The sequence below is a fragment of the Danio aesculapii genome, chromosome 6 (assembly GCF_903798145.1).
Source record: "Danio aesculapii chromosome 6, fDanAes4.1, whole genome shotgun sequence".
NCBI lineage: Eukaryota > Metazoa > Chordata > Actinopteri > Cypriniformes > Danionidae > Danio > Danio aesculapii.
In genome coordinates this window covers 3,991,916-4,004,280 of record NC_079440.1, presented here as the reverse complement: position 1 = coordinate 4,004,280, position 12,365 = coordinate 3,991,916, and the positions used below count along the sequence as shown (strand labels likewise).

At 29.8% G+C, this 12,365-nt stretch overlaps 1 protein-coding gene and 1 long non-coding RNA gene across 3 annotated transcripts in view; one reads left to right on the top strand and one right to left on the bottom strand.

Moving 5' to 3' along the window:
- The window catches only part of pbx1b (pre-B-cell leukemia homeobox 1b), a 159,833-nt gene that overhangs the window by 35,503 nt on the left and 111,965 nt on the right, over positions 1–12,365 (bottom strand). The window lies entirely within an intron of this gene.
- LOC130230379 (uncharacterized) lies at positions 2,457–6,663 on the top strand. Its single transcript, XR_008837953.1, has 3 exons — positions 2,457–2,532; positions 3,884–3,983; positions 6,649–6,663. It is a non-coding gene; the product is annotated as an uncharacterized LOC130230379 (long non-coding RNA).

Genomic DNA, 12,365 nt, shown 5'->3' with positions numbered 1-12,365 from the left:
TTATTTTTATTACACATGTTTTTATTATAATACACATTATTTTTACTATATATATTAAGATTTATTATTATTATTCATCATAATATAATAGTGTTTTGTTTTTGTTATGAAGTTAACTGATATTATACATTCAGAAAAGAGAAATTTCATTAAAAATAATAAAGAAATAATATTGTCACTCCTATAATGATATTTACAGAAAAATCTTTATATAAACATGATAATAAAAATGATAATAATAATTAATATTTTTATTATATATATAACTACATAATTATATATAAAGATTTTCAAATATTAATATTAAGGGAAAAAATTAAAATAATAAAGAAATACTAAAAATGTCATTACTATAATAATAAATAATAATAATAAATAATAATAATAATATAATAATAAATATAATTTTATATAACTATAATGGTAAATATTATTCCTCCTTAAATGAGAAGAAACAGCAGCAATAATAATAATAATTATATATATATATATATTGGCTATATTATACAAAATATAAAATAATCAATGACTACATTTTATTATAATAGACATTATTTTTATTATATATATATATATATATATATATATATATATATATATATATATATATATATATATATAATATATATATATATATATATATATATATATATATATATATATATATATATATATATATATATATTATTAATCATCATAACAATTTATTACAAGGTGTTTTATCATATTTATGAGGTTTACTGATTTACATGCAAAAAAGATACATTTCATAAAAAATTATAAAGAAATACTAATATTGTCAATACTATAATAATATTCACAGAAAAATCTTTATAAACATTATATATTACATTTTATATTACTATAATTGTAAATATTATGCCTCCTTAAATTAAAAGAAACAGCAATAATAATAATTATTATAATTTTATTATAATTATATATATATATATATATATATATATATATATAAAAAGATTTTGAAATATTAATATTAAATGAAATACTATAATATTATTATATTATAAAACATATCAAATAAATGTCTTTTTTAAATTAATTACACAGCTTATTACACAGCTCTCTGGAATACTTGATTCTGATTGGTCGATCCTGACATTGTTATTACCTGATAACAACCAGTAAATTTAATAACACAAGTACAAATCATCCTGGATGTGAATGATGCCTCACGCAGAATTGTTTTGTCACTTTTTGTGTGTGTTTTCAACAGCAGATCCTGTTTTCTGTCTCAGCATAATTTGCGTGAATGAACTGTGAAATATTAAAGGCTTTATGAACGGCACTCCATCCTCCTGCCAGGTTTGATCCTCCATCTATTTTAATTATCAGCGACGTAGGGTTCTCTCATCGAGCGTCACATTGAGTTAGAGAGTCTGAGGAAGATGAGCTCATTTCTGACACGCGAGCAGAAAACACACACAGGCTGCGGTCAGACGCTATTAACACTCGTCATTAATCCTGAGAAACAGGCCGTCTGTGGTCATCGGGACGTGACACAATGCAGAGGCAGAGACTGTGTGGACGAGCAGCAGGTCAGGGGTTCAAGACTGGAGCTCAGCGGGACACCCTTGATTAACACACAAACACACACACACGCAGACACACACTTCATCCAGACTGAAAACATTGGAGCAGATTCAGACACGGGGAAACTTGGAGGCTGAACAACAGATGACTAGAGTGAATAAAAAAAATACAAATAAATAAATAAATAAAAATAAACAAGTAAATAAATAATAATTTAAAAAATTAATAATTAAAAATAAAATAAAATAAATGTTTCATCATTATTATTATTGTTGTTGTAATTATTATTATTATTACTATTATTATTGATTATATAAATAATCGATGTTAGCTAATGTATTTACTAAGATGAACTAGCATGAACAATATTTACTAATGCATTATTAAAATCCAAAGTCATGCTTAATAATTGAATAAATATTGTATTAAATTAATTGTTTATTGTTTGTTTATATTAGTAAATTCATTAACTAACATTAACTAGCACAACCTTATTGTAGCGTGTTCAGGAAAATCTATAATAATAATAATAATAATAATAATAATAATAATAATAATGATGATAATAATAATAATGATTATAATAATAATGATAATAATAATAATAATAATAATAATAATAATAATGATAATAATAATAATGATAATAATAATAATAATAATAATGTTATATACACTGAAAAAAATGATTTAGGCCTCTATTAAATTAAACATAATTCAATTTTGTTAATTTTAAACAATTTAATTTAGTTGTTGATTTTAATAAATATTTTTTAATTGGTTTTAAGTTAATTATATGTGTTTTGAACCAATCTAAATTAATTAATTAAAGTCTATTAGAAGAAATTATGTTTGTTTTGTGCGCATGCGCATTATGTCCCTTTGCCTCGGCGCCAAAGCCCTCAGGAGTTTTTGCTCTTCAGAATCCAGTCAGATTGAAGGAAGACGCCAGACCCGGATCTTTGTACATCCATTTGCACAGTAAGTCACATTTTATATTGTAACAGACTTGTTTATTACAGAAAATACTTTGTTGATTACATGTACGCATAAAATGGTCTTGTTCGGACTGTCTATTTTGGTCGTTTTTAAATTTCACAGCGACCGACCAACGGTCGAGCGCGCTCTCAAGTTAGGTTACACACGGTTTGACAAATTTCGCTTTTATGTCGCAGAATATATTTAAGATTCGTTTTAGCAAGAATGTATTTATGTAGACTTTGTATATAATGTTTTTAATGAAGTAAATGGTTATTTTCAAGAGAATAAGCATTTCCTTTGATGTGACTACTGTGTCCGTGATCCGCCATTCCAAACGAGAAAAGTTAACGTTACGTTGCTAACGTTAGCTCAGTCCTTTGTGAATTTGCCGTAGCTTTTACTATGGGTAACATTAAACATGCGTTTTAGATAGTTGTGAACGGACAGTATCATAATGATTTTGTTATAGAACGATTTGGTCTGGCGTTAGGGCAGTGCTACGTTGTCTTAGGAGGTTGTCCAATGTGTGCCCATACTGGCTTAACATTAACTTTTAACGTAACTTAAAGGGCGTCCATTTCTACAGTTTTTGAATTTTTGACGCAAGTGAGATGCTGTAATTATGTCGTTGGGGTTATAATACTCCTAATGGGCTAACTTATATGCACAGCAAGTGTTTATCAGCCACCGATAAACGTCCAGCAAAAGGTTAAGGTAATGTGACTTTTTTTTAGATTCATAAAGTGCCTTTTACATCAACAATAATGTAATTTAATTAAAATAGAATCCGTTAAATAGGCTTAACCATTCATTTAGTTGTCCAAACGTAAAAACACATGCAGACATGCAGACGAGTGCTAAAACTCCATGGAAAATATTGTGGTAAAATAAATTTACATATTTTTAAGACATGGCGCTGAAGAATGGAATTTAATGCAGTGCTTTGTCTGGCCTGAGACCCACTTTATATCGTATCAATCAGGCAGTGAAAATCACTGATTAAAAAAAACAGACTTTAAAGGGGTAGTTCACCCAAAAATTCCCCATTAGTTTACTCTCTCACAGGGAGACTTTCTTTCTTCAGTAGAACATAAAGAAAATTAAGCTAAAATATTTAATGTTGTACTGAAGAAAAAGTTCTTGCTAACCTTATTAGTGTTGTTGGTATAAAAATATCCCTAACTAATCATATTAATCACATGTTCTGCGATATGTTCAGTAAGTAATTTATCTAAATGTTGCCTAACATAATTGATCAGTAAACAATATGTTTATTAAGAAGTTGGTCATGTTGTTACTTATGCTGAATTTTGAACCTAAAATGATAATCATGTATTTCCTTTCATTTGAGGTACTGTACAACAAGTTTCCTTTGCTGAGTTCCTTGGTCAGGGGTTTAAATACATTTGCTGTCCAGTACTGCAGTTGGAATTTTCCATCAATTTTTTATGGTAAGTAACTGCAAAATATTTATCACTACATATTACAGTGAACAGTCTTTTAACTGAATATGTTGCTCTGAAAAATCTGAATAGTCCTTATAGGGATAATTCACCGAAAAAGGGAAATTTACTCACTATTCACTCACTATGAAATGGTTCCAAACATTTGAGTTTCTTTTTATCTGTTGAACACAAGAGAAAATATTTTGAAGAATGTTAGAAACCAGTAATCATTGACATTCATTGTAGGAAAAACATATTATGGAAGTCAATGGTTACCGGTTTTTATCATTTTTCAAATTATCTTATGTTGTGTTTATCAGAACAAAGAAACTCAAACAGGTTTGTGACAAGTGAAGTGTAAGTAAATGTTATTTTTGCATTCCTAGTTTTCACAGTAGCTCAGTAGCACAGTCAGCTCTAATTCAACTCCGTGATTCTCTCAAGAGCGCCGACCAAAATGTCTAACCTGCCATAAAATGATTTGACTATCTGATTGCCGATCAAGAGAGGTTATATACCTCTTTGTTCCTCCTGTGCATTGCATTCAAAGAAGAGTCACAAATCAGAATTTGGCTCAAAATTGCACAGTGCACATCCGGCCTTAAGCCTGCTTTTTACTTCTGCGTTGAGTGATTGGCGTGACCTACGGCGCCTGCCTTGCGCGCAGCTGTGGACTTATACTTGTGCGATTAGTCTTTTTAAACAGTATTATAATTTCTAAATTACAAACAAATATTCACAAAAGTACAAGTATAACACTTTTGTCCAAAAAAAGAGAAAATTTATGTTTATGTTAAGATTAAAATTACTGTTTAAAAGCAACTTAACTTGAATTAAAATTTTTTGGGGGGGCCGTATCAACAATCAAAAATGTATTGCTGAATAACTTTTCAAAAATGTTTAATCTAATAATGAAACATGACTTTTTTTTAAAGGATAAATTGAAGTTTTAAATTTGTATACTTATACATTTAAAATATACTTAATGTATTTATATTATTTTGGTTTAATTAAAAATGTTTAAAAACATTTAAAAACACTAATTAAATAAATATACATGTCTTATCAATTTGTCCAATTAAATTTGATTTATTATCATTGTACTTTTTTATTATTTGCAGAGGTCCTGTGGGTCTTTGAAAAGTCTTAAGTATTAAGTTAAAATTTTAGGTCATAAAAAGTCTTAAATTTGAGAGGTCTTAAATTTTGCATCAAGGTGTGACATATTTCTTCTGAATTATATATAATTGTGTGTATAATTGCGCTATATAAATGTATAGACCTGTTTATACTCTGAGCACACCTTCATTCTCTACAGTTCCCAAACCAACCGCGGGCACGCCCACAATGAGCAAACAAGAGAGCATGGGACAGAGATTATGGCGTTACTCGAGTCCGAGAAAGATCATGTAAACTTAGATTTCATTCGCCAATGTTTATTTTACCTGTGCACTATTATTCTTAAGCCTTATGTGCTGTTGGAGATATTAATTTGGCCACAGATTTCTTTCTTTTTGAAATTTTTAAAAACCTCAACAATACACTCTGGGCAAATTTATTACTCTTTTGTTATGTTTGTGGCTGATATTGCCCCATTGACTTCCGTTATAACAATGTTCTTTAGTTGCAAGGTCATGATAGCATATTAAATATTTTTGATCTTTGATAGTTTTTCTTTTTAGGAAGACGTAAAATTAGTCATTTTTTTATAGTTGATTCATCAGTTGCAGAGCAAAACTTTGCAAAAAGTTTGTGGCTTTTGTATAGTTATACAGAGTATTGTGTGTTTGTGTGAGAGAGAGACTTTGCACACATTGTTTTGAGAGTTGCTTATTTTAATTTTCTCAGACATATAGTAAACATAGTAAGTGTATTTATGCACACACACTATCATTTACTGTTATACTCCAAAGAACTTCATATAAAAGCCAGAAACTTTTTTTGCACGGGCCTATCTAAAGGGTTAATGCTGCCAACTGATCATCAACAGTAAAAATGACAAAATAAACATCTACTGAACAGGGAAGAAAACCAGCAACAATGCATGATTACATGCTGTCATGGATTTGCATCCAAAAAACGTTGTTATCATGGAAGTCAAAAGGGCAAAAAAAAAACAGCAACTAACATAAGGAAAGGGTAGTAAATTTGAACAATACAGAAGGGTTAAGGTGAACAATTATGACCAGGTATATTACTATACAATGGGTCTGATCAGAAGTTATTTCCACATTCAAGTGGCCAAATCAGTGGTGTTCAAGCCTTAAACCTTGTGTAATATTATTTGATTAATAATGCAATAATGCTTTCTTGATATTATATGTAGTTTTCAACATATTGCTGTATTGTTTGCCTTTCAATTATTTTTTCCAAAATTCTTATTAGTTAGTCTTAAAAGATCTTAAATTTACCCTGATAAAACCTGGATAAACCCTGTAAATAATTGTGAAGAAGTCGTACTTGCAGATTACGCACAAATATTTGTTTGCCCAGTGTGATGTTTGCCAATATGCAATCATAAATGATAGTTATAATATTCCAGAGGTATAAATGTGTGTGTGGGGAGGGCCGTTAAGGTTTTGGTTTTATTTACATTTGATTTCTACTGACTTTTCACAAAATTTGTTTCAAAAACAATGTCTAATAATAGTTTCTTTTTATTCAAATATAGGGCAACCAAAAAGAATTTTTGAAGGACCTGACAAACATTGCCATGGCCATATGTGTCATCAAAAAGGAAGGAGGAGATTTTGGAGATTATGACAACATTGGCATCGTTGTTGATGGAACAGTGATTCTTGAACAGATAAAATCTGTTGCACAAGCCTGTGCACTGATGTTGGGGGCAATTTATGTGCTTGATTTGGCTTACCCAAAAAAACTCAAATACTATTACGAGTTTGCCCAAAAAGTACTCATGCAAATGAACTCTGACAAGCTCTCCTCAAAGGTTCTCATACTGAAAAACAGTGTGATACTGTAATTTGAAGCATTGAAGTGTTGATAAATGCTCAACAACCATATGTATATCACATACAAATTGCGACTTAGTGTAGGATAGGTTTTGTGTAGTGTAGGTTTATTTTGCTGTAGGAACTTGTTTTAAATGTTGACTTAAGACTTGTATTTAGTTAAAACTTTTTACAAATTGTGTGTGTGTGCGTGCGTGTGTGTGTGTAAGAGAGCGTGCGCATTTCATAAACTTTGTATTTATTCAAATCCATAGTTGCTCAATCTGTTAATAAGTTAATTTTTTAAGTTAATCAGTTGATTATTTTGTGTATTGGAGCAAACTGCAATTCTTATGACACACACACCAAGTCATTCTATGACTTCATAGAGTTTTCTTTTATGTGTTGGTTTAAATTAAATGTGATGTACAAACAGTTTTTGTTTTATGGTGTGATGCTAAAGCACTTATAGGCAGTGATTTATGTTTTGTTAGAAATTGCATCTTAAAAAGTCATTAAAATGAATTCAAAACAAACTTGGTCACGTGTCATTTCAAAGTGTATTTGCAAGCAGTTCAATGATCATTTTAGACATTAAAAATAAATACATGAAAGTAAGAATAACATAAGTAAATTGTAGTGAACTAAATTTCATTGGATAAAGGTAACTTAAAAAACTGAGTAAATCCAACTTAATTTGATTGTTTAAACTCAACACATATAAATTGAGTAAATCCAACTTAATTTGATTGTTTAAACTTAACACATATAAATTGAGTAAATCCAACTTAATTTGATTGTTTAAATCCAGCCCATATAAATTGAGTAAATTCAACTAAAATTGTTTGCTTAAATTTAACCCAATTGAATTATTTGCAACAGCTTGCCTTAAAAAATTAAGTAAATCCAATGAATCATTTTTTTCAGTGTAGATGTTGATTAATTATTATTATTATTAATAATAATCATAATAATAATTAATTACAAAGTGTTTTCATCATATTTTAGGCTTACTGATATAATACATACATTAAGAAAAGAGATATTTCAATATATATCAATACAAATACTAATCTTGTCATTGCTACAGTGATATTCACAGAAAAATCTTTATATAAACAATATTTTAATAAACAACTTTTATTATTTATATTAATTTTAGATTTCTCTAAACTCTAAATTCTCTAAATTAAAAGAAACTATAGTGATAATATATTTTTAAATCTATTAATGTAATACTATTTTCACAATTATATAAAAAAAAACTATGTAATCATTTTGTTATAATAAATAAATATATAATAAATTGTGTTGTAATAAATATAGCTGCAAGCAGCAATTATCGGGGCCAAGCAGCTCAGCGGCCACATCATAAACAAGCACGGCAACAAGCTACAGAGCAACTGGAAAATTCTAGAACTCTTTTGCTATTTGTGTTGAAGTGCAATAATACTCCTGAAACGCTAGCTGGCAGTAGGTTTTTATGTTCCCCTGTGACAAGTTTCTTCACGTTGCTTTGTTTTTTCTGAATGCTACCTTAATGTACAAGTAGCTAAACTCACTCATTCAGAGGTGGTAACCGGCGGACATGCAACAACTTTAATTGTAAGGTAAACACAAAACTTCCATCTGAATCTCCTTCACGATACTCGACACTTGTAAACACCTCGCTTCATCAGGCTCGCGGCTCTCAGCACCGCCCACACTCGTCACATGTACCAAGCCGACCAATCAGAGCTTGTACTATGTGTTGCGACGTGTAGTTAAATTTTTTAAGAGGTGTGCGTCAGAGTCAGCCACGGTGAGGGCTAAACAACCACACAAAGGTTGCTCCAGACCATACATGTGCGCTTGATGCAGAAGTATAAATCAGCCTTAATTCTCTAAACACTAACAGCTCATTTGCATAATTAGCACTTGTTGTGTGTATTGCCTCTTCTTGTTGAATCGCCGAATGCCTCCTCAATTGTAAGTCGCTCTGGATCAAAGCATCTGCTAAATGACTAAATGTTAAGGCAATCACAGATCAACACTCATGGCCTGAGGAATCATTTCTACTGTATCAGAAACCCAAACACAACTTCAGATTCAACACAACAGGACAACACAGCTGTTTCTAGTTTGACACCGTAAGTTCACTCTATTACTGAAAATAAAACACACACACAGCAGCAGAAGTTACACCGCGTTTAACAACTCATAAACACCCATTCAGAACCCTCGGCTTGTTAAAACACTCAACTAAATCAAACTAAAGCTAAAGTTCACAGCAACGTGTCTGGATCGCACATGTTTTATGGCTCTTTCAGAAGTAAAAGCTGGACTGCGAGCTCAAGGGAGTCTGACACAAACTCAAGGCCAGCCGAATTCCTCCAAACGTTATAAAACGTCTAGACTGTCAGGCCAAAACGAGCATAAAAATCCCCCGTTCGCCAAACGCTGGGCTTCTTCGCTGCCAAGAGCCGCTGTTTATTTGAGTTGGCCGAGCGAATCTGCGCCATCAGCCTGTGAAAAACAAACGTGATCCACACACACAGCATAAAAACACACTGCAAACACTCGCTTAACACACAAAAACTGGCACCGGATCAAAAACCGGAACATACAGGCATTATGGAGAATCAGAGCGGATTCATGAGCCCTATAGTACTATAGTATGAAGTACTATAGTAATTCACAGTGCAGTACAGCACTTGAATTGATCTGCTGTGGTAATTCTATAGTTGCTATGTTGATACAAGAACTAATATAAACAAATGAAGCGATACATAGAGTTTGTTACACCAGTTTACTGTAGTATAAACTAAAGTATACTACAGTATTTATTACAGTTAATCAGTTCACTATAGTTAATACTGAGCCACCGTGCCACACCGTGTTAAATGCTAGGCTTGTATTAAAATTAAATACATTTTGAAATATTGCATGTTACACATGTTTTGTCTGTTTCTAGACTTGATAAGTTTCTGGACTCTGAAAAAAAAAAAAAATAAAATAAAATAAAATATAAAGTAAAATAAAACTAAATAAAATAAAATAAAAGCATGTGGCAGATTAAAGGCTTGTGAAATAATAAAATAAAAAATATTAGTTATATTAGGAATGCAATTAAAATAAAGAGTAAAACAAAATTAAATAAATAGATGCTTTTTTCATATTTTTAAAGAATGTGTGTCAGATTCTAAGCATATTAATAAATAAAATAAAACAAAATAAGATAAATAATCAAAGTTTTAAAGAAAATCCTACATTGTTTGGAGAAAATGTGTCAGATTCCATGTTCAAAATCAAATCAAATCATAAAATAAAATAAAATAAAATAAAATAAAATAAAATAAAATAAAATAAAATAAAATAAAATAAAATAAAATAAAATAAAATAAAATAAAATAAAATAAAATAAAATAAAATATGTATGTGGCAGATTCCAGGCTTGTAAAATAATAAAATATTCTTCTCTCATATTTTTATGAAAATTTATTATACTAGGAATGTGATAAAATTAATAATAAAATTAAACTAAATAAATAAATAAATACTTTTTCTATAATTTTAAAGAATGTGTGTCAGATTCTAAGCATACTAATAAATAAACCAAAACAAAACAAAATAAATAATCAAAGTTTCAAAAAAATGTCCTCATTGTTTGGAGAAAATGTGTCAGATTCTATGCTCGAAATATATATATATATATTCTTTTTTTTTTTCAAATTAAATAATAAATAAATTAAATTAAATAAAAAGTATGTGGTTGATTCCAGGTTTGAAAAATAATAAAATATTCTTCTGACATATTTTTACAAAAATGAGCTATACTAGAAATGTAATAAAGAATAAAACTAAACTAAATAAATAAATGCTTTTCCCTCATATTTTTAAAGAATGCATGTCTAAGCATGGGGAGTCATGGTGGCACAGTGAGTAGCACGATCATCTCACAGCAAGAAAGTTGCTGGTTCGAGTATCAGCTGGGTCAGTTGGCATTTCTGTGTGGAGTTTGCATATTCTCCCTGTGTTGGAGTGGGTTTCCTCCAGGTGCTCTGGTTTCCCCCACAAGTCCAAGGACATATGGTATGGGTGAATTGGGTAAACTAAATTGGCCGTATGAGTGTGTGTGTGTGTGTGTGTGTGAATGGATGTTTCCCAGTGATGGGTTGCAGTTGGAAGGGCATCTGCTGCGTGAAATATATGCTGTATAAGTTGATGGTTCATTCCGCTGTGGCGACCCCGGATTAATAAAGAGTCTAAGCCGAAAAAAAAATGAATGAATGTCTAAGCATAATAATAAAATAAAACAAAACAAAATAATCAACGTTTTAAAAAATTCCCACATTGTTTGGAGAAAATGTGTCAGATTCTATGCTCGAATTCAAATCAAAATAAAATAAAATAAAATAAAATAAAATAAAATAAAATAAAATAAAATAAAATAAAATAAAATAAAATAAAATAAAATAAGTGTTTGGCAGATTCCAGGCATGTAGGATAATAAAATATTCTTCTCACATATTTTTATGAAAATTAGTTATACTAGTAATGTGATAAAATAAATAATAAAACTAAACTAAATAAATAAATGCTTTTAAGACACAAATAAATAAATGCTTTTTAAACACATTTAAAGAATGTGTTACATTAAGCATAGTAATAAATAAAACAAAACAAAAAAAGAAAGTTAAAAAAAAAATCCAACATGAAAATGTGCCAGAAATTAAAACAAATAATGAAATAAATAAAGAATAGAATAAAAATAAAGTGCATGATCATAAGTCTTCATTTAAATCACTTATATCATTTATATCTTTAGCCTAAATAGTTTAATAAGTTTAAAGTTTAACATCTGGGGTTTGAGTTTGCCCAAATACTGTTTAAAATGAGTCCAATTTTCGGCCGATTTTCTAATTACGTCCTTTATTTTTCTTTCCGTTGAGGGATCACGCTTGAAGTAAGATTCTTTTCTGCTCTTATTCTCATCTGACATTTGGCTGAAGAGTGAAAACCGCATGCAGGAATATCCTACAAGACAAATGATGATTTATTCCTCTCCCTCATAAAGCAGAGCACATAATTAAACCCACTGAATGGATTATCTTAAATAAATACAATTAAGCGGAATGAGGGAGACGGTGGGCTGCGGGTCAGAATTACACGACTCACTGAAGGCCACTTTACTCCAGAACGGCCGACTAATTGATTCCTGTGCAGATTTTCAGAGTGAGGAGAAAACGCATCTCTGCTGCTGCTGTTAGGAGCGTTTCTCTACATCTCTTATTTTCACATCTAAGATTAAACTTATTACAATAATAACCCAGATAAAAGTCTTATTTTATTCAATTCAAGATTATTTGTATAGCGCTTTTTACAATAATTATTGTTTCAAAGAAGCTCTACAAAAGGTGGACATTATTACATTACAATCAAATTAAATTAAAGTTAC